A 20,923-nucleotide genomic window follows, 5' to 3' on the forward strand; every position below is an offset into this window, starting at 1 on the left:
CCATAAACTTTATTTCCAAATTTATCTACAGTTTTGGAACTCTCCAATACTATCAGCGCTCATATATATATATATCATCATCATCATCAAATTCCTGCCATGTACCCTCAAGGGGTGTACAGGATATGACAGTACTACATGAAAAAATTACATCATTACTAACTTCCTATCTACAATTTTCCTCCAAATCAGTCTGTTACTTGTCAAGACTCCAACATTATCAGATCTTATATTTCTATCGTCTAAGGCACTTTGTACCGTATCAATCCACCTATATCTTGGTCTTCCTCCGGGTCGTTTTCCTGCCAACCTGGCAGAGAACACTTGTTTTGCTAATCTTTCCTCTCCCATTCTATTTAAGTGACCATACCATCTGAGATTAGCTCTGCTAACGCATTCCTGGATGCTGACAATGTCAAGTTCTTTCCTAATATCCTCATTTTTAATATGATATTGCCATTGATGCCATCTGTTCACGCCTCTAATCTTTCTCAGGACTCTCATATCTGCGGTCTCTAGTCTTTGCTCAAGTGTTTTACTTCTGACCCAGCTCTCAGATCCATAAGTTAAAATTGGTTTGAACACAGTCTTGTATACAGCTAATTTAGTGTTCCGACTAATTTCTTTCTTATTCCATATGAATTTATTCAATTGACTTCCCACGATACCAGCTTTGCTGATTCTGTTGTCTATTTCTATATTTAGTTTACCATCTTCAGTAAAAATTGTGCCTAAGTAGCTGAAATGTTTTACTTGTTCCACAGGTTTTCCATTCACAACACAGTTGACATTTTCAATGATTCTGCCTATTTTCATTGTCTTTGTCTTTTTATTGCTGACCTTCATACCATATCTATTACAACAGCTATTCAATTTAGTCAGAGAATCTTGCAGACTTGTAGCGGATTTATTTAGAAGTATAACATCATCCGCATAAAGCAAAGAGCTGACATTAACATCTCCAATTTTGATATCAGGTTTAATACCACATTCCTTCATAATGTGATCCATATAGATAATGAATAACAGAGGGGATAACGTACATCCTTGTCTCACACCAGATTTAACATTAAACCATCTTCCTGTACTTCCTTCAATTCTAACTGCAGACTCACAAACTCAAATAAAGACTAAGTATTGCTTGATATAATGCCCCATTGACACCATATAACTGTAGTGTATTGAATAGCTTCTCTCTTGGCACCTTGTCATATGCCTTTTCCAAATCGACAAAACTTAAATACAGATCTTTGTTATATTCCCATGCTTTCTCGACTATTTGTCGTAAAGTGAAGATCTGATCCTGACAGCCTCTATTTGGCCTGAATCCAGCTTGTTCTTCACCAAGCTTTTCTTCCACAATTCTTCTCAACCGTTTCTCAAGTATACTTGCATAGATCTTGCCAGGAACACTCAGTAGGGAAATACCTCTGTAATTCTCACATTCAGTTTTATTTCCCTTTTTATATATGGGTACTATGAGAGCTCTACTCCAATCATCGGGAATTCGTCCCTCTGTCCAGGCTTTCTGAACTATGCAGTGCAGCCACTGTAAGACTCTTATACCACCATACTTCAGCATTTCTGGTCGAATATCATCTACTCCTGCTGCCTTTCCACATTTCAAGCCTTTGATGGCTTTTTCTACTTCAAGTATGGATATGTATTCCTGACTGCATGCCTGGTCAGTGTTTTTTATCACTGTGCTGTCATCACTGCTTGTTTCATTTAGCAGTTTTTCAAAGTAATTACTCCATACTTCAAGGATATCTTTTTCTCCTGTTTTCATTTCACCTTTATCATCTCTAATTCCTTTTACAGCACTCTTTCCTCCATTCCTAAGCTTCTTCAACAACCTCCAGAATATTTTGCCACCTTCTTGATATTTATTTTCTATATTCTTGCCAAAGTCCTCCCATGACTTTTGTTTAGCTAGTTTTACACACTGTTTAGCTTTCTTACATTTGTCTCTGTATTCTGTAAGAGTAAAAGCTGACTTATTTGCCAGGAACTTTTGATATGCTTTCTTCTTTTCCTTCACTGCCTCTTTAACTTCCTGTGTCCACCAGGGAGTTCTGATTTTTTTATCTTTGCACACAACCTCACCACATGCCTCTCTGGCAGAATCAATCAATGTTTCCTTTAGAGTTTGCCACTGAATCTCCAAGGTTTGATTCCTGTTCTCAAACTCTTTCATTTTCTTTTCAATAATATTTCTGTATTTTAGTCTACAGTTTACATCTGAGAGCTGCTCAACTTTTATTCGCTTTAAAACTTTCTTACATGTTATTCTTTTCAATATGAAATTCAATTTTATCCTGCTCAAGACTAAATAGTGATCACTTCCAATTTCAAATCCTCTGTACACTCTGGTGTCCTGCACCAGGGAGAAAACATCACTATCAACAATAACATAGTCAATGAGACTTTTCTTATTCCTAGCCTCTTCTCTCCATGTGAATTTGTGCACATTTTTATGTTGGAACATGGTGTTAGTAATAACCAGTCCATGTCCTGAGCAGAAATATATATATATATATATATATATATGAAACCTCGAATATCATGCTTGAGCATGATATCAGATTAGTGAGAAAGAACCTGTTGATGTTAATCAGAACAGGGAAGGTTGTTCCAAAGAACAGAGGTAAATGGAATGAACAAGGACGATGTTGATTCAATAAGTTCAAAGGTGAACTGTGTGTTGACAATATGTAATTGTTAACGATGTAAAAGTTTCTTTTACATTAGGTAGAGCAATAATAATCAATAAAGATGACGTTGAAATTTTACAGGATGATTCAAAATAACATGGCAATATGGGCAAAGGAGAATGGATGTCAATTTAATGGGACAAAGTGAAAGGTTATGCATTTTTGGAGTGAAGCTTATCAGCTGCATAGCATACTGATAGAACTACTCTAGGAAATTGATGAAGCCAGGGATTTGGAGCTGTTGGCAGATGGTGAATGGAAGTTTGGAGGGCATATTACAAAATGTACATAGGATTACTGTTTCTTTTATAAGGCTTTAATAAAGACTCATCTGGATTGTTCGCAATCTGGTCACCTGGGTTTCTTGGAGATGTAGAAAAGATGGAGCAGACTCAGAGGCAATCAGCTGAGATAGTGACAGGTCTATGAAATACTTCATATGAGAAGAGATTGAAGATTTGTGGGTTACAGAGGTTTGTTGATAGACAGATAATGGGGAATATGATAGAGATATGATATGCAAGTTACTTAGGGAGTTTCATAGGATTGATGTGGAAGGAATATTTCAGTACGTGAATAACGTGAGGAAAACTAGGGGTCATCCATGGAAATAAAGTGTGGTTAATAAGGGCACGAGACCTAGATTTTTTGTTTGAAGAGTAGTGAACGAGTGGAATGAATTGCTATCAACTGTGAGTGCTTTGTTGGTGAATGATTTCAAATCAAAATATGATGAGTATTGATGGCTAGTGGTGATATAGTGGACCTTCCGTGATGAGTTTACAGACTCCACTGAGGAACTCACATGTAATAATAAACTGTAGAATCAATCAAGTTTTATGTTGAAGTATTTCTGTATGGATATTCTCTGAAGCAATATAATTTATAGTAAGACTTTCACATTAAAGTCTGCTGAGAAAGAACTTTTTTTTTTTTTTTTTTTTTTTTGTCAAAGGTTAAATTTGTTTATTTTAAAGATAAACTTAAGTCAGTGTGTGAGTGAGAAAGTAACTCTTATATATTTTTATTTTTTGGTAAAATTTTGTGTAAATAAATGTGCATATATATTTCATATTAATTAAACCAATGTGTTTATGTATTATTTTGTATTTCACTTGTCTTATTTCTGAGACTAAGATAAATGAATGTAATGAATGAGATTTGATTAAAACTCAAGGAAAAACTAATATTCTTTTTTAGACAAATAAGTTTAAATAAGAAAAGGAAAAAACAATTCTCATGGTATTAACCTTAGCTGAAGCAAAGAAGGCATTACTCCTTTATTGTAGTAATTACACACACACACTTTTTTATGGAGTGTGATTAAGTGAAAAAGAAACATAAAATAAAACAGAATGTAACTTCAGTTTTCACCAATCAAAATTTCTTTATAAATATGAAGTATTTATAATAAAATAATTTTTGTACATTTTTTCAGACTTAGAACCCTGCCTCAGACATTTAATCTTCCCAAATCCCATTGTGATATTGGAAGATTTGCTAGTGAATTTCTTTACAAGACGTTTTGGGGCTTTGGCTGGAATAATGAGAGTTCACAATAATAGTGGTTGCTACAGTGCAAGTCAACAGTATACTGCTTGTTGAGTTTCACTAATTTCTATTTAATTTGACATAAATTTATTCAACTAGCTTTCAGCTTTGCATATTCTATTATCTATATCCATATATAGTTTCCTGTATTCATTAAAAAAAGGTGACTTAAATGAAATATTTTACTTGACATACATTCACCACTGAGAATACAGTTGATTTTCATGTTCTTTTTTACTGCTGAATTTTCATAAACTGTATAAGTTTTGTTATTTATTTAATACAGTTTATGCAACACTCACAAAAGGTTGTAAACTTATAGTACATTAGTACTGTGTGAACTACTCTGGAGACTAAACATGGAACTTTTTCAAGCCACTTTAGGCCTCAAGTAAGTAGGATATTGGTCTTATGCTAGCCAATAAAATATATCTTCCATCAAAAGACAGAAGATTGATTAAGGAGTCAAAGCTAGTTAAATGGGAGGAGCCCTATCATCCGATTCTCACCTTCTTATAGGGCACCCAGTTAGTAGGTACCTGCTTAGATACTGAACAAACTGTATTCTGTATGGGCTTAAACCAAAAGACAATGATAACACAACAAGATAGATGAATAGTCATCCCTGCTGGGATGTCACCCAATTAAACAAGACTCCCATGCTGTTTTCATCAAGGAACCAGGGTGAATAGCAAAAGTCAACTACTGAAATAAACTCAAATTCAACATAAGGACAGAATTCAAGATGGGAACAATAAACATACTAAGCATTAAGTGGAACTAGCAGAAGAATTAGAAAAGTATACCATGTTGACAGACATTAGTTGTTACTGAAAAAAAAAAAAGTCAAATTCTTCTAAATAACTACAAGATGTTATATTCAGGCAACCATGATCAGGAAAAGGAATGAGTAGATCTAGTATTCAGCATCAAGCACAAAGATAAGCTTCTTGAATGACAGGCAATATCAAGGAGTGATGTGGACAAACATTAAAACAGGGAATTGCACAAGACTTACTAGTGCCTATGGTTCAACAGTAGGTTCTACGAAGGCAGATGATATAAAAGAAGAAAAAATTGATCCTTGTTGGAAATCTCAACAGCAGAGTAAAAAGTGAATATCAGACAAAGAAATATGTTGGGAAAATTTGGAGAAAAGGGCAAAGCTAATAGTCATAATAAGCACCTGCAGGATTTCTATTTGAGAAATGGACTAGTCATTAACACCATGCTTCAACATAAAGATGTACACAAATTTACAGAGAGAGAGAGAGAATATACAAGGAAGAAGAAAGGTCTCAATTATGTTATCATGGATACTGATATCTTCATGCGAATTCAGTACAAAGGTATACAGGGGATATGAAATAGGAAATGATCACCATTCAGTTTTAAGCAGGATAAAATTGAATATCATACTGAAAATAAAAACACGTAAGAAAGTTATTTAAAAAATCAAATTTGAACTGCTTTGAGATGAAGTGGTATCATCTCCTGGAGGCTCTGAAGAAAAGATGATCGATTCAGCCAAAGAAAGTGAAGTTCTCTATAAGGAAAGAAAAACCAGAACTGGAAAATTTCAATCATAACATGAATATATATAATACACATGAAAAATAACAGTAGGTAGGCTATAGACCACTCTGTTGATGTGTTAATGTCTCATTTATATTACATAATCACACTATTTTGAAGATATTTTCCTCTTACACCTATCACATGTATTTTCTAGTTCCACGAAACTTAAATACTTGAATTTAACTCACTCTTGTGTATACCTCGCACCCATGATTTTACTTCATGAGAAAAGAAATTAATAAGTTTTACATATACCTTGCACACAAAAAAAAGTTTAAAGCTTTAAGAAACAGATGGTGAATGTTGTTATGGCATTTTCAGATATTTTGGAATTCAGTTGAAAAGAATCAGCATTTCAGTGACAACTCAGTGATAAAAGCAACCCAACAACAGTTGGCTTGCTTTTGTCACTGAGTTGTACAATCTTCTGTTTTATTTTTACACCAAACAACAATAACAGAAAATGGTGAAAAAAGTGTGATAATGTACGCAACTGGAAGTGAAAAACAGCGATGCACAATCAAGCTTGCAGGTAGAAGAAAGTTGCCTCCGTATGTAATATTCAAAAGGAAAACAATGCCGAAGGGGAACTCGCCACCTGGAATTCATGTAAGAGTTCAAGAAAAAAGGGTGGATGGACACTACAATGGTTCAAGGTTGGATTAGAACAGTGTGGGAGAAATGGACGGGGGAGGCTTATTTTGACGCCCTGGCTCTCCTTGTGAGGGAAAATTTCCATAGCCCTTAGGACCTGAAATAGTAAAACAACTTTTGGATGAAGACCGATATGGCCATTATTCCTGGTGATTTTATGCCTTGTCTATAGTCCTTGGATGTATCAGTCAACAAATCATTAAAGGACTACATACAAAAATTCTACACGGAATGGATGGCAGCCAGCAGCTTATGACCTGACTGCAGCAGAAAAGATTAAGAGATCACCTGCTGTGCAACTGGATTTTGAGAGCTTGGGACGTGATTTCACCAGTAATAATTGCCAAGATTTTTTTTTAAACCGGTATCTCTAATGCCCTGGATAGGAGTGAAGATGATGCTATTTGGGTAGATGACATTGACAATGCACATGAGTAAACTGCTCTTGAGACTGGAAGTAGCGATAGTAAATAGGAGATTCTTGGTAATTCACACCTATTTTCAGTTTTTTTTATTTTATTTAAATCATGGTGATCTTGTGATTCCAAAATGATAAAAGGACAAGCAATAATGAAACTGTTTGTTATAATTTAATTACAGAAGCATTGTCGCTAAAGATTTAAATATATCACATGATGAAGGTGAGCAGTCGATTGTGTTAATAATGTTGATAATTAAAATTTAAATACATTCATTTTACAAATAATGTGAGCAATAATAAATATCAATTTAGGTTTTTCCTGAAAAATTTTAGTTTCTGAAAATCTTCTCACATATCTCTCACCACCATTTTTTAACTTTAATTTTCTCCAACAATTCTTCTTAGCCTTTTCATATTTGCATAAAGTTTACTTGTGACACTCAGTAGGTTCTCTATAATTCTCCTAAAATTTTATTTCTTTTATACCTTCTGATTAAGCTTTCTGAATTATGAAAGTATTGAAATTAAAAGCATTTTTATATTTCCATATCCGATCATTTCTAGTTGAATGCCATCTCCACATTTCAGAATTCTGTAATAGACTTGTTTACCTTTACCACTGAAATGTACATATTTCATTCCTTCTGGATGTTCTTCTCCCTCACCACCGCATACACCTTCTCTTAAGTGTTCTGTTGCCATTTCCTGCCTGATAAAGTTTTTATTAATTAATTAATTTATTTTTTACATAATTTGGACAATCTGCTCTAGAGATCAAACATGGAATTTATCTCCAACCTAAAAACATTCACAAACATCCACGCTGTCCGTGGTGGGATTCAAATCCATGGCCTGTTGGTTTGAGAATCCACTCAGTCAAGTTGCCCCTCAAGAAGACAGTCTCCACAGCAAGCTTCTACTCCTACCGCATCATGGTCAGGCAAGGGGAGGTTCAACTACATCGTGTACTTCTGCTCCCACTTCAGTCAATTTTTGGTAGAGACTGAGAGGTTGAACTACCTTAGGAACAACTAGACACAGCTGAGGACAGATAGCTACCTTCACCTGAGGGATGCTGCAGGGAGGTAATATGCTGATCATCATCATCATCAAATTCCAGCCATGTAACCTCAAGGGGTATACAGGATATGATAGTACTACATGAAAAATTTACATCATTATTAACTTCCTATCTACAATTTTCCTACAAATCAGTCTGTTACCTGTCAAGACTCCAACATTATAAGATCTGATATTTCTATCTTCTAAGGCAGGGGTTGGCAACCTTTTCAGACTCGCAGGCCACATTCAACTTTCATTTTTAATAATCGGGCCACAAGCATTTAATTAAGAGAAAATAGTGCGCAAAAAAATACTCATGTAATAAATTTTTATTATATCAATCTTAAAAAACACAGAAATATTTAAAGTACAAGATATGAAACAAGGAAAATAAAATGAAAATGAAAAATTATTATCAAGTAAAAACAAAGTAATGTCGTTTATGCATCACAACATATGTGTATAAACAAATTATACTATATCCACTTTATAACCTGAGGTGCAAATATGAATTAAAGCATGCAAATGTTCATCAGTCAGTCGAGAAGAAAATTTATTTTTTCTAAAACTCAGAAAATGCTTGTTCGCAAATGTGTGCTTCCAAATGCGACTATCATCTTCTTTGCAAGACTGATTAATTCATCATACTGAATAATTCAACATACGGGCCACATGCTGTGTAAATATGGTCAACCTTTTATGGGCTGGCAAAAATGCATGTTGGGGCTGCATGCAGTCCATGGGCTGCTGGTTGCCGACCCCTTTTCTAAGGCACTTTTTACTGTATCAATCCACCTATATCTTGGTCTTCCTCTGGGTCTTTTTCCTGCCAACCTGGCAGAGAACACTTGTTTTGCTAATCTTTCCTCGCCCATTCTGTTTAAGTGACCATACCACCTGAGATTAGCTCTGCTAACGCATTCCTGGATGCTGACAATGTCAAGTTCTTTTCTAATATCCTCATTTTTAATATGATATTGCCATTGATGCCATCTGTTCACACCTATAATCTTTCTCAGGACTCTCATATCTGCGGTCTCTAGTCTTTGGTCAAGTGTTTTACTATTGACCCAGCTCTAAGATCCATAAGTTAAAATTGGCTTGAACACTGTCTTGTATACAGTTAATTTAGTGTTTTGACAAATTTCTCTCTTATTCCATATAAATTTATTCAGTTGACTAGCTACCATAGCAAATTTATTCAGTTGACTAGCTACCATAGCAAATTTATTGATTCTGTTGTCTATTTCCACATTTAATTTACCATCTTCGCTAAAAATCGTGCTAAGTAGCTGAAATGTTTTATTTGTTATATAGGTTCTCCATTCACAATGCAATTTTCAATGCGCCTGCCTATTTTCATCATCTTTGTCTTGCTATTGCTGACCTTCATACCATATCTATTACAACAGCTATTCAATTTAGTCAGGGAATCTTGCAGACTTGTAGCAGATTTATTTAGAAGTATAACATAATTGTCTACATAAAGCAAAGAGCTGAGATTAACATCTGCAATTTTGATATCAGATTTAATACCATTTTCCTTCATAATGTGATCCATATAGATAATGCATACCAGAGGAAATAATGTACATCCTTGTCTGACACCAGATTTAACATTAAACCATCTTCATGTGCTTCCTTCAATTCTAACTGCTGACTTACAACTCAAATAAAGACTAAGTAATGCTTGATATAATGTCCCATTGACATCATATAAATGTAGCCTTTTTTATAGCTGCTCTCTTGGCACCTTGTCATATGCCGTTTCCAGATCTACAAAACTTAAATACAGATCTTTGTTATTTTCCCATGATTTCCCAACTATCTGTCGTAAAGTGAAAATCTGATCCTGACAGCCTCTATTTGGCCTGAATCCAGCTTGTTCTTTACCAAGCTTTTCTTCCACAATCCTTCTCAACCATTTCTCAAGTATACTTGCATAAATCTTACCAGGAACACTACTCAGTAGAGAAATACCTTTGTAATTCTCTCATTCAGTTTTATTTCCCTTTTTATATATGGGTACTATGAGAGCTCTACTCCAATTATCTGGAATTCGTCCGTCTGTCCAGGCCTTTTGAACTATGCAGTGCAAGACTTTTTTACCTCCATATTGGAGCATTTCTGGTTGAATGTCATCTACTCCTGCTGCTTTTCCAAATTTCAGGCCTTTGATGGCTACTTCAAGGATATGATGGCTACTTTTCATGGATATGCATTCAAGGATATCTTTTTCTTCAGTTTTGATGTCGCTTTTATCATCTATAATTCCTTTTACAGCAAGATTTGTTCCATTTCTGAGTTCTTCAACAACCTTCAGAATATCTTGCCACCTTCTTGATATTTATTTTCTATATTCTTGCCAAAGTCCTCCCATGACTTTTGTTTAGCTAGTTTTACACAGTGTTTCGCTTTTTACATTTTTCTCTGTATTCTCTAAGAGCAAAAGCTGACTTATTTGACAGGAACTTTTGATATGATTTCTTCTTCTCCTTCACTGCCTCTTTAACTTCCTCTGTCCACCATGGAGTCCTGATTTTTCTATCCTTGCAGACAACCTCACCACATGCGTCTCTTGCTGAATAAATCAGGGTTTTCTTCATGGCTTGCTACCGAATTTCCAAGGTTTGGTTCTTTTTCTCAAACTCTTTAATTTTTTCTTCAATAATATTTGTGTACGAGGGGTCTGAAAAGTTCTCGGCCTAACAATGAAAAAATGAATTTATAATTTCAAAATTATTTTTATTTTTCAACATAATCTCCCTTAAGACTAATACAGTTATTTCAGCGACTTCAGTGTCATTATCCCGTCCCTGTAGTGGTTCTCAGTAAGATCTGAAAAATACCCCTCCATAGCTGCAATTACCTCTTGATTCGAAGAAAAACGCTGACCAGCTAGGAAGAGATGGTCAGCGTTTTTCTTCAGAGGGAGTGAAATCTGGGGAATAGGTGAGAAGTGGAACTAGTCTATTCACTAAAGATAAATGGATTACAAGACTGAATATCAATTATAATACATTAGATCCGCTTATTGTGATCACAGATAATATTATCAATCGGCTATTGTTATCTAAAATTATATAAAACAATTATTATCCCAACAGCTACTTATGCTTCAGAAGCCTGGAGATCACATCAATCAAGAAAGTTCAAGCATTTGAAATGAAATGCCTCAGAAAAATTAATAACACCCACTGGATGCAACACAAGATTAACAACAAGTCAGAATAGATTTAACTTCCCAGATAATATAATAGACACAATCATTAGGCATCAACTGAGATGGTTTGGTTATATTCAGAGAATGGCCCTCCCCCTCATAGGCTCTCATATTTAGCTCTGAATGAATATATAGTAAGAAAAAGACCTAGAGGCACACCAAGAAGTACTTGGATAAAGTTGCTGAAAGAACATTCCCATCTACCAAGCTATAGAGTCCTGATTGAGATGGCTAAAGATTGCGATAAGTGGAGAACCTTTCTTCTTAGTGGACTCAACCCGTTATCAAGCGGATGAGATGAGATGATATTGTTATCAAAAATCAGTTGGTCCCAAAACACAAAATTTAAAATGAATTAAAAATAATCCATCTATTATAATCAAAATTCTGGTTATTGTTATCAAAATCCTCAAATGTTTGGCCTTTTGCGTCTCAGAATTCTAAGAAATACGGGTTAATGGAGAAAATTTGACAAAGAACATTTGTCGAAACCTGACTATTTTTTGTTAATCTTATTCTTCCAATAAATCTTATATCTTCCAGGCAAATGCAGGCATGTAATCTTAATCTTCTGTAAAACTTAAATCATCCAAGCGAATGCAGGGGTGGGGGTATAAGTAAAGTCTAATTGTGATTTTTCAAGTTTATTTTCGTGCTCTCTTTCAATAAGTGAATTTGACTTAAAGTGCTCATTAAAACAGCACTTAGCATTATAGCAGAAGCAAGTAAAAAATATAAGGATTTATCTTTTCAAGAAAAGTAAAGAATTTTGGAGCGATAAGTTGCCCAAAATGAATCAGGACAGTGCAGCTGCACATTTAGAAATTTTACAACCACTCTTGTGTAATATCTTGAAAAACATATCAAATATTGAAACTTCAGCTCTTACTAATAAGAACATGGATCGGAGGAGAGCCCCATCTAGTAAGGATACTCAAGTTGAATCAGCATTAAAAATTTGGTTTAGTAATGTTCGTGAAAAAAATGCTTCAATTAATGAGCCTTTGATGCATCAAAAAGCAAAACTTGCAAAAACAATGGGCAAAGAAAATTTCACTGAAACTGATGGATGGCTTAACAGGTAGAAAAAGCAAGAGAATATTGTGTACAAGCATATTCATGGCGAAGAAAAAAGTGTGCTGATTTTTTATCAGCTGATGTGTGGATTAAGACCAAGTGGCCAAAAATTATTGCTGAATAATCTCCCGAGGATATTTACAATGCAGGTGAAACAGGACTCTATTTTCGTACAATGCCTGAGCATACTTATTTGTTTAAAAATGAAAGTACTAAAGGATTTAAATCTTCAAAAGAGTCAGTGACAGTTCTTTGTTGTGCTAATATGAAAGGTGAGAAACGAGAACTTCTAGTGATTGGAAAAAGTAAAAATCCTCGATGTTTTAAAGGTGTCAAAAGTTTGCCTGTTGACTACTGTTCTAGTGCTAATGCTTGGTGACTAATGACATTTTCAATAATTGGTTAGTTAAATGGGATCTTAAATGAAAACGAAAAATTGTCTTGTTAGTAGACAACTGCACTGCACACACAAACAATTTATCGTTAACTCTATGGAGGCTGCGGTCGTAAAAATTGCAGCTTAGGTCACATGTATCTGAGAGATACATTCATTATTAGTATGTGCTAAAATGCAATAAAACTTAAAAAAAAAAACAACAACAAAAAAAAAAAACTGCAAATATAATACACGATGGTTTATTTATTTTCAGTTACAATCTAGAAATTATTGAAATAACTAAACCAATACTATACTGACATCGGAGTTCGTGGTATCTCTCAGATACAATTTACTATCAAATATCACTTTCACATTCGATTCTATCATTCTCATTATTGGACTCGAGTAACATTCACTGAATCTCTTCAACATCTGACGGATTATCCAATCGATATATTTTTCCAGCCATTTTCAACAGAAATTAAAAAAAAAAGGGGTGCTTAAAGGTCAAAGCTGTATAACTGAGAAGAGACCTCCACATAGCCTTTAAAGGAATGCGGAGAACCGACCAGGTCTTCTGACCTAATTTCCAATCCTCACCTTCTCGTGGTGCACCCTGTTGGGTATATACTTGGATACTGAACGAACGAGGATGGGCTGGCAATTTGGGATTTAGCCAACAAATTGTATTCTTATTGGTTAAACCAAAAATAAAAAATGATGGTACAACATGACAATATTTCATGCCGTCTGGGACGTCGCCAGGTTAAACAAGCCCCCCCCCCCTTTTGTATTTGCCAGGGAACCAGGGCGAACAGCGTAAAGTCAGCTACTGGAACAAATCTGAAAGCACACCCCAACTCAACTTCACCAGAGTTAAAGATCGGTACTATCAACATAAGAAGCCTGAATGGCATAGAAATGGCGCTAGTTGAGGAATTAGATAAGTACCAGATCGACATAATAGGGGTGACTAAAACAAAAAAGACCAAAACTGGTTAGATCTTTCTGAGAAATAAATACAAAATGTTATATTCAGTCAATTACAATCAAGGAAAAGAAGGAGTAGCCATAGTATTCAACACAAAATATGAGGCTAATCTTCTTGAATGGCAATCAGTCTCAAGTAGAGTAATGTGGGCAAATATGAGAATGGGGAACTGGACAATGAGACTTATTTGTGCCTATGGTCCCACAGAAGGTTCTATTAAGGTAGAAGTGGAGGAATTTTCTGAGGCTTTAGAGAAAGCAACTGACACAATGAAAAAGGAAAAGTTAATCCTTGTTGGGGATCTAAATAGCAGAGTAGGAATTGATTGTGAAACATACAAAAATATTTTGGGAAAATTTGGAGAAAAGAGCAAAGCTAATAATAATGGCAAATATCTGTCGGATTTCTGCTCAGGATATGGACTGGTTATTACTAACACTATGTTCCAACATAAAAATGTGCAAAAATTCACATGGAGAGAAGAGGTTAGGAATAAGAAAAGTCTCATTGACTATGTTATTGTTGATAGTGACGTTTCCTCCCTAGTGCAGGACACCAGAGTGTACAGAGGATTTGAAATTGGAAGTGATCCCTATTTAGTCTTGAGAAGGATAAAATTGAATTTCATATTGAAAAGAATAACATGTAAGAAAGATTTAAAGCGAATAAAAGTTGAGCAGTTCTCAAATGTGAACTTTAGACTAAAGTACACAAAGATTATTGAAGAAAAAATGAAAGAGTTTGAGAAGAGGAACGAAACCTTGGAGATTCAGTGGCAAGCCATGAAGAAAACCCTGATTGATTCAGCAAGAGAGGCAGTGAAGGAAAAGAAGAAAGCATATCAAAAGTTCCTGTCAAATACGTCAGCTTGTGCTCTTAGAGAATATAGAGACAAATGCAAGAATGCTAAACACTGTGTAAAACTAGCTAAACAAAAGTCATGGGAGGATTTTGGCAAGAATATACAAAATACATATCAAGAAGGTGGCAAAATATTCTGGAGGTTGTTGAAGAAGCTTAGGAATGGAGGAAAGAGTGTTGTAAAAGGAGTTAGAGATGATAAAGGTGACATGAAAACAGGAGAAAAAGATATCCTTGAAGTATAGAGTAATTACTTTGAAAAACTGCTAAATGAAACAAGCAGTGATGACAGCACAGTGGTAAAAAACACTGACCTGGCATGCAGTCAGGAATACATATCCATACTTGAAGTAGAAAAAGCCATCAAACGCTTGAAATGTGGAAAGACAGCAGGAGTAGATGATATTCGACCAGAAATGCTGAAGTATGGTGGTATAAGAGTCTTACAGTGGCTGCACTGCATAGTTCAGAAAGCATGGACAGAGGGACGAATTCCCGATGATTGGAGTAGAGCTCTCATAGTACCCATATATAAAAAGGGAAATAAAACTGAATGTGAGAATTACAGAGGTATTTCCCTACTGAGTGTTCCTGGCAAGATCTATCCAAGTATACTTGAGAAACGGTTGAGAAGAATTGTGGAAGAAAAGCTTGATGAAGAACAAGCTGGATTCAGGCCAAATAGAGGCTGTCAGGATCAGATCTTCATTTTACAACAAATAGTCGAGAAAGCATGGGAATATAACAAAGATCTGTATTTAAGTTTTGTCGATTTGGAAAAGGCATATGACAAGGTGCCAAGAGAGAAGCTATTCAATACACTACAGTTATATGGTGTCAATGGGGCATTATATCAAGCAATACTTAGTCTTTATTTGAGTTGTAAGTCAGCAGTTAGAATTGAAGGAAGTACAGGAAGATGGTTTAATGTTAAATCTGGTGTGAGACAGGGATGTACATTATCCCCTCTGTTATTCATTATCTATATGGATCACATTATGAAGGAAAGTGGTATTAAACATGATATCAAAATTGGAGATGTTAATGTCAGCTCTTTGCTTTATGCGGATGATGTTATACCTCTAAATAAATCCGCTACAAGTCTGCAAGATTCTCTGACGAAATTGAATAGCTGTTGTAATAGATATGGTATGAAGGTCAGCATTAAAAAGACAAAGACAATGAAAATAGGCAGAATCATTGAAAATGTCAACTGTATTGTGAATGGAGAACCTGTGGAACAAGTAAAACATTTCAGCTACTTAGGCAGATTTTTACTGAAGATGGTAAATTAAATATAGAAATAGACAATAGAATCAGCAAAGCTGGTATGGTGAGAAATCAAATGAATAAATTCATATGGAATAAGAGAGAAATTAGTCGGAACACTAAATAAGCTGTAAATTAGAGTGTTCAAACCAGTTTTAACTTATGGATCTGAGAGCTGGGTCAATAGTAAAACACTTGACCAAAGACTAGAGACCGCAGATATGAGAGTCCTGAGAAAGATTATAGGTGTGAACAGATGGCATCAATGGCAATATCATATTAAAAATGAGGATATTAGAAAAGAACTTGACATTGTCAGCATCCAGGAATGCGTTAGCAGAGCTAATCTCAGGTGGTATGGTCACTTAAACAGAATGGGTGAGGAAAGATTAGCAAAACAAGTGTTCTCTGTCAGGTTGGCAGCAAAACGACCCAGAGGAAGACCAAGATATAGGTGGATTGATACGGTACAAAGTGCCTTAGATGATAGAAATATAAGATCTGATAATGTTGGAGTCTTGACAAGTAACAGACTGATCTGGAGGAAAATTGTAGATAGAAAGTTAGTAATGATGTTATTTTTTTCATGTAGTACTATCATATCCTGTACACCCCTTGAGGGTACATGGCAGGAATTTGATGATGAAGATGAAAAAAAAAAATTAAAAAAAAATAAACCAATACTATACCGACATCAGAGTTCGCAGTATCTCTCAGATACAATTTACTATCAAATATCACAAACCTTTACATAACACATGTTAAACCAAAACTGACCGCATAAATGGAATATCTTGAAAGCTTATTTTCCACTTGGTTGGACTATAATAAATTTAGTTTAATTCTTTATCCAACTGTTAGCAAACACTTTATCCAAGTGTTTGTTATAAAGGATTAAACTAAATTTATTATAACCTAACTAACCAAGTTGAAAATAAACTTTCAACATCTTTCTCTGAATCCAGAGTAATTTAATAATAAGGTGGTACACCTTTTGGCAACTTGTATAGGTAAAGATGACCACTCCATTGCTTCTGCTTTAGTACCACCACTTCTGGGCCTGGCTCCCACTGATGAGACCTCAATAAAGGTTGAAACCAGTCTGGGTAGTGGCCCTTCCCTTAATGTATAGCATTATACATATCCGCAAGGAGATGAGATGTGCTTTGCATTATGAGAGATACTGAGACAGGAGTGATGAGAGCTTCTTCCACCTTTGCTACAAGTTGTCTCAGTCTAAGTATCTTCAGGTGCAAACTTTGCTTGCTAAAGGATTAAACTAAATTTATTATAGTGTGGAATATCACTCGTAATACAGGGGGTCCTCGACCTACGTCATTTCGATTTTATGGCGGTAATCCCATAAATAATTTTAAAAAATAAATTTCGACTTGAAGCAGTGCGACGTAAAATTCAAACGTAGTGGGTGAACTTGTTTGTGAGCACTGTGGAAGAATACGCCATTACACAGCGTTTGTTTGGGAGAGGTGGCATCGCTTGGGTCCCAGCATACACTCTTTGGGTACCGCGTGCTTTGTTTACATCCGCTCTCTCACTTTTGTATTTGTGTTTTTTTGTGACTTTTTAACTCTTCAATATGGCTCCCAAACATAAGGCAGATTCTTCTGATGGCAGTGTGTTGAACAAAAGGAAAGCCATTACATAAGAAGTGAAATTAGACATTATTAAAAGGGCAAAAAAGGGATAAACGCCAACGAACATCGGCCCCGTGTTGAACTTAAGTCGTACCACAGTCGGGACTATATGGAAATGCATGCCTAATCGTACCTATATCGCCAACAAGGAGAAGTCAGTACCAGGCCATAAAGCTGGTAAGGAGAGACTGACTTTGCTTCTTGGGGTTAATGCTGCTGGCAACTTAAAACTGAAGCCCTTGTTGCTCTATCAGGCTGAAAATCCAAGGACACTAAAGGGCATTTGGAAGGGTCAACTGCCTGTCATCTGGAGATCCAATAAGGCATGGGCTTCAAATTTTCAAGGACTGGTTTACCAACTATTTTGTGCCAAAAGTTCAGAGGTATTGAAAAGCCAAGGGTCTGTCCTTTAAGGCATTGTTAGTGCTAGACAATGCCCCTGGTTACCCTGCCCACTTGGATGACTTTCACCCTTAACATTAGGGTGAAAGTCATCCAATGTGGTGTTTGATGGTTTACCTTCCATCAAACACCAGGGTGTTATTGCTTTCTTTAAAGCCTACTACCTCCGCAGGACATTTGCTATGGCTTTCAGGGCAACTGAAAAAAGACAGGAACTTAACCCTCAAAGACTTTTGGAAATCGTATAGCATTTATAATGCTATACAAAACATTGAGCATGCTTGGGATGAAGTGAAGCAGACAAATTTGAATGGTGTGTGGAAAAAACTGTGTCCACAGTTTGTGAATGATTTCCATGGCTAAGAGGAGACAGTTGAGGGGGTCATAGAGAAGGATGTTGCCCTGGGGAAGCAGATGAATTTGGAAGTAGAGATCGAAGATGTCGCAGAGCTTCTGGCATCTCATGGGGAGGAGTTGTCAGCAGAAGACCTCATTCAGTGAGAAGCTGCTAATTGAGGAGGAGGAAACAGTTCCAACCCCTGAACCCAGGAGATTCACCACCAAGGGCTTGGCAGAAGGTTTTGCCCTCATTGAGGATGGGCTGGCCAAGTTTGAGGCTGAGAATCCCAACACTGCTAGGTACACAAAGGTCTTCCGAGGGGTTATGGATTGTCTGCAGTGTTATAGGGAGATATACGAGGAAAAGAGGCCTAGTTCTGTTTCTTGATATATACGTATGACTTTAGGGTGTTTTAGGTTAGGTTAGGTTAGGTAACTTAGGCTATGGTAATTCCGACGCATCAAAAATCGCCTTACGTCGGTCCATAGGAACGGATCTCCGATGTAACTCGAGGACTCCCTCGGAGGTCATGACTAGCTGCATGACCTCCAAGGCCATCACTGCTTTATACCTAATCGACTGGAAAAGCACATGTTCTTTACATCATACAAAAACTTGGTATGAATGCAAATTTAAAGAAGCCTGTGAAATTTTGATCAACCATCCTAACTTAATAATAAATGTGGCATAAAAAAAAACAGAATTTGGAAGGCACACATTCAGCCCACCTAAGGTTTAAAAATAAGAAAAAAAATTTTTTTTTTTGTTTTTATAAAGATTATATACTTTATAATCTTTTTAAAGTTTATAAAAAGAATATATTCCGTAATTTTCATACTCAAAAACTTCCTACATTTTGAGTTATATTATTTATCACATTTATCATTTAAATGCTCATTAAATATGCAAAAACCTTAAATTGTTATAACTTTGCTTGTAATTGGAATTAAAAAATTTAAAAAGTAAATTATGTAGATTTAAAAGCTCTATAACATCAGTTTCATAAGTAAAATCAATTCTGAGAAGAAATTTTATTGGTTCTTGCTACCATTGCTATATTGTAAGCTACTTTGAAATAAGCCAATCAGAGCAAAGCTTACAACACCAAAACCGTAACCAATATGGCTGCCACTAACTTGTGTGTTTAAGTGTGTTTTCGAAGCTTTGTCTTCAGTATGAGATTTATTATAAAAATTAAGTTTTAATATAACATTAAGAAACATAAATATATAGGTTGTATTTTTGTGTAGTCCGTGTGTTTGAAAATGTATTTGTATGTATTCTGGATGTATGGCAATTTGATGACCATACTTGTAGGGAAGTCTGTTTTGGTTGTATTATTGTTATGACGGGATTTTGCCGTACTATTCGCGTAGCTTATTAGATGTGTAGGATAGTTGCAATTTTTGAAACCTGTGTTAAATACTGTTAATTAATTCCATGTAGGGATAATTACTGTTGGTTGAGAATTTGTAAGCATTGATAAATTGTGATAGGATGACTAATTTTTTAACAGAATATGGGTGGTATGAATTGAAATGGAGGTAGTTTCCGATATGTGTGGGTTTGTGGAATATCTTCGTAGCTATTTTGTTATTGCCTCTGATTAATGTCAGGTTTGAGAAATTGATGGATTTGTTCTGTTCTGTTTCAATGGTGAATTGTAGTCTGTTGCTGTAGTCGTTGGGGGATGTTTGCAAGGCGGTGATGTGTGAGGGTTTACCAATGCATAGAATATCGTCTACATTCCGATGACCCTCATCGGAATGTAGACGATATTCTATGCATTGGTAAACCGAAACGGTCCGCACCCCGTTAACGCTCTCCCCTGCCCCAGTTTCCCCATAAGTAAATCCCCCCCCCCCCCAAAGCGCCCTTAAACACAATAATATATATATATATATATATATATATATATATATATATATATATATATATACTTAAGAAACAAGGTATGTACAAAATTTTTTCACCTCTTTTATTCTTGAAATTTTAATTGCCTTCTATACTCACCCATAATGCCCTAAAATATATATACCCTTTTTCGAGTAATAATAGCCAATGTATTTAAAATAAGGGACACTCCTAAACAAAAACAGGTTATAATAGCCGTAATTATAATAATAAATATATATAAATATGCCTAAAAGAAGAGAAAAATAGCAGTATATGATGCACTGATAACTTTTAATGGTGGTGATCTGGGAAGATTACCAGTATTTGAAAGATTCGGACTGAAAATAGGTGAACAATGTTTACAAAATTTCAGATGTTTGATAAACAGAGATACTTAAGAGCAAAAAAGCTGCCTCAGAAGAAGAAAATTAAAAAGAAAGCAAAAATCTATGAATATGTTATTTAAAATACCTGTTGAGAACACATATATTACTGGTGGCTTTTAAATATTCATATTCATAGAATAATAATAAAGTATAGTTATAAATTTTAAATTTTCTGTGGTTTTTAAATTTTAACACATTGCAGTTGGTTTTGGCAAGATATCTTAAAAACTATTAGTTCTAGAATAGTAATTTTTTTTTTCTAACACAGCTTAATATATCCAGAATATACTGAACTAAAATTATAATCATTGATATGTATTTTCATTTTTATTTTTTTAAGTTTTTTCAAATATGCAAAATTTGTGTAATAATCATTATATGGACAAATTAAATTTCATAGTTTTAAAAGAACTGATATTTGCTCAACAATTTTAGTTTATATTGTTTAATACACATGATAGAAT

General features: G+C 35.1%; 1 protein-coding gene across 2 annotated transcripts in view; it reads right to left on the bottom strand.

The window, feature by feature from the left end:
• The window catches only part of LOC150110124 (constitutive coactivator of PPAR-gamma-like protein 1 homolog), a 299,942-nt gene that overhangs the window by 90,335 nt on the left and 188,684 nt on the right, over positions 1–20,923 (bottom strand). The gene's annotated exons all lie outside the window — the stretch shown is intronic.

Source organism: Typopeltis vanoorti, chromosome 1 (genome assembly GCF_054136105.1).
Source record: "Typopeltis vanoorti isolate ZY-2024b chromosome 1, IOZ_Tvanoo_1.0, whole genome shotgun sequence".
NCBI lineage: Eukaryota > Metazoa > Arthropoda > Arachnida > Uropygi > Thelyphonidae > Typopeltis > Typopeltis vanoorti.